General features: G+C 34.9%; 1 pseudogene; it reads right to left on the bottom strand.

Annotated features, from left to right (window-relative positions):
- Positions 1-728: 728 nt before the first annotated feature.
- Positions 729-3,095, bottom strand: LOC21394352 (annotated as a pseudogene).
- Positions 3,096-5,002: the final 1,907 nt, after the last annotated feature.

Raw genomic sequence — 5,002 nt, 5'->3', positions numbered from 1 at the left:
AAGATTAAGATTAAAATTAGGTAGGGGTATAAAAGGGTTAATTTAGGTATTATAAAAATTATAAATATAAAAGGATAGATTTTTTAAATCTTTATTAGATTAGTATTAGGCTTCGTTCAGTTCGCGGATTCGAGTTGAGATGTAATTTTATATAAGAGCTTTTTACTGTAGTAGAAAATTAGATGTGACTTTTTATGAGAGTTTTTATGAGAGTTTTAACTGTAGCAAAGTTGGAATTGAAAACCCGAATTGATGAAATGAACCTCAATTAGTGAGGATATCTATGAATTTTTTGAGTGCAAATATAACTACTCTTTTACATTTCATGAAAAGTATCATTTTCTAGATCTGTTAGATTTCATTTCATTAAAGTGACAGAGATGGTCGATTTTTTTGAGTCCTTTAGTTTTCCTTTCACTAAGGTGCTTCTTCATCTCAGAAACTAGACAGAGCATATGATTGGATGAATTTGATATCCGTATCTCAGTTTGCTTCATCTCATTTTCATATTTCAATACAATCGTATGTAAACTTGGGAAACTGATGAAATGCAATCAAATGTGGCTCAAAATTCTAAGATTGTTGTTGACATTTATTCTGATACATAGTGAAAATAACTATGGAAGTTGGAAAACCAACTGGAGCTCAATGTCTTGCATGAAAAAAAATGAAGTTATGGCAAAAGAAGTGGCAGTAATAAAATCCGTTCCATGGATAACGCATTCCCCTCATGAGAGGACTTTCAGAACTTTAGTAGTGACCTCTTTTGGAGGTTTCTCTGCGTGCAATTGGGCAAGTACACCCTTTTTGGCATAGGAACTGATGACCTGAAGTTCAAAGAGTCATACAAAAAGATCAGAATACTTGCAAAAATAAACAAACATCAAACGGAGAATGTAAAATGGTGAAACTAAGATCTCAAAAAAGGTGGGTAGAATACTAATCGTGGTACCCCTGGATTAACCCTATTTCTTTTTCTACTTCTATCATGTTTTTGAGCAATTAAAATCCCTGCTTCTTTTAGAACATAAGCACAAATGTTTCTAAGCCAAATTATTAGAATAATTTAAAATCAGTCAGAGTTGCAAAATTGATGAGTAGGCCTAGAAATGCAACTGTCAAATGTTAAAAAGATTATGCAATCTAAACAGGTGCAAAGTTCATTTCCAGCATAAAAAGGAAAAAAAAAAAAAAGTGAGTTCACAACAGCTAGATGAGAATGCCGTCCAGTTTGCTATTGTCACTGTAATACCATGTATAATTGCTTACTGCTTAAAGAATTAGGCATGCCGCATCTGTTTGTCTGTGAAATGCTTCAAGCCTGGACTTGATAACTTCTGCGGTATCATCTTTTCGCTGAATTAGAGGCTCTCATGTGACCTTAAGCCAATGCCAGAAAGGAAGTAAGAATCTTGAATAGAAGATGCACGGAAAATTTTGATGCCATTGTTTTATTCATGCCTCGAGAGTTTTCTAGCAGTTTAATATTGAGATTGTAAACGGACCTCATTTATAGATTATGGATCATCAGAGCATATGTCATAAACAAATTTCAGATGGATTCGATTCAGGATCTTTCTTGGTAGATTGGTCCTGAAATATTACTCAGCGCGAAAACTATATCAAGTTGATGAGCTTAGTTCAGTTTATCACTTCAAGCTTCAACTTTAACATTATTGAGACTATCAAATTGTAAATCTAGAGAATCTATAATCAGGAGCAGAGCCACGTAGTCGACTGTAGGCGGCTGCCCCATTTGGATATTTGTTTTCTTTTTAGTTTTATACATGAGATCTGATAAAATTTGTAGTTTTACTCCTTTATGAAATTCTATGCTTGCCTCACTTTATAAATAGGAGAAAAAGAGGAAAATAGGCCAAGACTTGAGATGAATTAAAATTAATAGGCCAATAGTTTACATAAGTTAATAAATATGCCAGATTATTATTTTCGTCCATAACTTGTCCGTTATGAACCATAACTTGACAAGTTATTCCCGGTTTTTGTCCATAACTTGTTTGGCTATGAACCATAACTTGACAAGTTTGTCCATAACTTATCTGGTTATGAACTATAACTTGACATCTTCAACACCAGCAACTTTTGTGTATCCATCGACCGGTGATCCTCTCCTCCAATATGGAATTATCAATTGCAAAATCGAGAACCTTGTCAATTTTGGCTTTGGCTCCTTGCTTTTCAAGGATCTCATCTAGCTGTCATTCAATGAAAAGAAACACATGAGAAGTCAACTTTGAGAAGAGCAAAAGCCTGAAACACATCAAGGCAATGGAAACAAAGTTATGGAAGCATAAGGGGACCTTTTGAGCTTGGGCAACGGTCCTTGGAAAACCATCCAGGATAAAACCTTTTTGACATGACGGTTTTTTCATGGCTTCATCAATTATACCAACAACCAAGTCATCAGTTACAAGTTTTCCCTGCCAAACCAATTTGATAGGATATAGAATCAAAGGCATTTAGCAGCAACAGCAGCTCTCAGCATGTCACCAGTGGCTAAATGGCACAAGCAATACTCTTCCTTGATAATGGGAGACTGTGCACCTTTTCCAGAACCAGGTGGGCCTGCCATTTATCTAGTATCTCATAAAATGCATATTGTACTTGATACCAATTTTTCCTTGTAAACTAAGCACACAATGTATTGTTTTCTGTATATATCAGTTATTTAACTGGCTAAATTGGATGTATTATTTTAAGGCATAAGGCTCTCCCTTCAAAGAGACTAAACCCAAAAACTTTAAAGACCATAGAACAGATTGTGTTTGGGTCAAAGTCTAAGAAAAATACAGGGAGACACATTCCATTTTCCCAAACTCTACATTCCATACTGAAAAGCAACATACTTTTTTGTCTGCTACTTATCATTACAGAATGGCCATATCAAACACACCCTTTTATCATTCAAACCTCAGAAAAGCCAAACAATAAACGATCTCTCAAAAGACAAAAAAAGTAATACCGATGAGAATGAGATGCTTATCGGGTTTGGAGGAGCACTTGAAGCGGCCTAGGAGTTCGCTCATTATGTCAACGGAAGGAACGTCCTCCATAGCAACTGCAGAGCTCCCCATTCTCTTTTCTGTTCTTTTCTCTCATTCAGTGCTTGCTCTTCTATAGCACAATGGCTATACCTGCAATGTTAAAATGGACATGGAATGAAGACAGAAATGTATTTGTAGTATTCAGAGATTCAAACCATGAAACCAACCTTGGTGGTAGGTGTAGAATCTCATTTTGTGTCTGATAAAAAGAGTAGACTCAAAAGGGGTGTTGCACCTTCTACTAGTTAGTAGTACTATAATGTATCTATATCATCACATTGAACAATAAGCAGTTTCCTTTTTAATGTTTTTATGCAGTATAATTACATTTCATACTACTATTTTTATTGTCTGAAAGTATAAACTAGAAATTAAATGAAAATAATCGATGGTTTGCCTTTGTGTTTATTGCATCGTTTGGTGCTCCTTGGCGTTTCCTTTTTACAAAAGAATAGACTTACCCTCAAATTTGTTTAAAATATATGATAACTTATAACAAATATAACATATAATAAAATTTCAGAAGCATATTTTATGGATACGTGCTTACTAGATTTTTTCTTTTCCTAAATAAGGATGTCATATCTTTCCTTTGGAATAAGAAAGATGATGACGTCAAATTAACCTTTCTTTCATTGAGTATGTACGGTTGACTCTTATAACATCTCATGAGTATCTCACCGTCTAAAATAATAAAAATAAAAATAAATCTATCAACCTGAAATACTATGTTTGGATTCGTTAAAATGACATTGGTCAAATGTCTAATTATGTCTGTTTAATACTAAAGCCGACAAAACTAATATAAATCTTATGGATTCCCTAAGAAAAAAAAAAGGAAATATAAATCATATGGATGAGATAAATCTTAAAACTCTGAAAAATTTTTCATAAACAGAATCTTCGCCTGCAAATAGGCATTAGCACGGCTCCATTGGGCTTTGTGTTTTCCCGTTAGGATTTGGCGCAGAACCTAGCAGCCCGCAAAGACAATGACGTCTCAACTCACCAATCACCACGCCTCAATGATAATAAATCCTCCATCGAAACTTCCAAGTCATTGGTTTGCTAAATGCTGATGACATGTGAAACATCTTCAACAGATTCTATCCTTTGGATCAATTGGATGAGACTTTGCCGTTTGATGGATATTCGAAACTAATAAGAGTCTCACAGACCACTTCTCCTCAGCTTGAATTCTGTTGACGACAGGCTAGGCTCATAACTCACAGGAAGCAGCAAAGGCTTATTAAGTATCAACGGACCGTGGATGAGCTTATTTCTTTCCTTTACGAGCAAGAAACCGTTCCCTAGCCGCCTGTATTCTATTTTCACGATCATCCGGAGCTCCAGCGGCTGCATCTGTCTTTGGCAAGTATCAGAGTTTCCCGTCTTCAACATGAGCGACGCCACCACTGCACACAAACAAAAAAGCCCAAGTTCTTAAACTCTAACCGCGGACAAAATTAACCTCTCCTTCAAATTGCTTTAGAGAAACCCACTTACCTTAATTTGTTAACATTGACTCTATTGATCTTGTTTATGATGAGAGTCACCCATTTAGGTTGCGTTTGGTATGAAGATTTAAATCATGGTGATTTTAATTTTAGAATTAGAATCATGATTTATGTTTTGAACTTGGGGTCCAAATCATAGTTTTGAAACCGGAATCAGAATCAAAGGTTTGAATAATCCAAAATCAAAGGGAGGGTGGTTTTATTTTTTAGAGTAGTTCTGATTTAAAACATCACATCATAATTCAAATCTTGAACCAAAATTATCTAAACTAAACCTTGATTTTCAAGAACCATTTATTACTTTTTACAAACAAACAAAGGTTTGAACTAGGATCATAGTTCTAGTTTTAAAACTCTCGTATCAAACGCAACCTTAATATCAACAGAACATAAATTACGCAAGTATGGGCGTGTAGTTGC

The sequence above is a fragment of the Morus notabilis genome, unplaced genomic scaffold, assembly GCF_000414095.1.
Source record: "Morus notabilis unplaced genomic scaffold, ASM41409v2 Scaffold1055, whole genome shotgun sequence".
Taxonomy (NCBI): domain Eukaryota; kingdom Viridiplantae; phylum Streptophyta; class Magnoliopsida; order Rosales; family Moraceae; genus Morus; species Morus notabilis.
The sequence above is the reverse complement of the archived record's forward strand: the minus strand, read 5'-3'. Positions and strand labels throughout refer to the sequence as shown.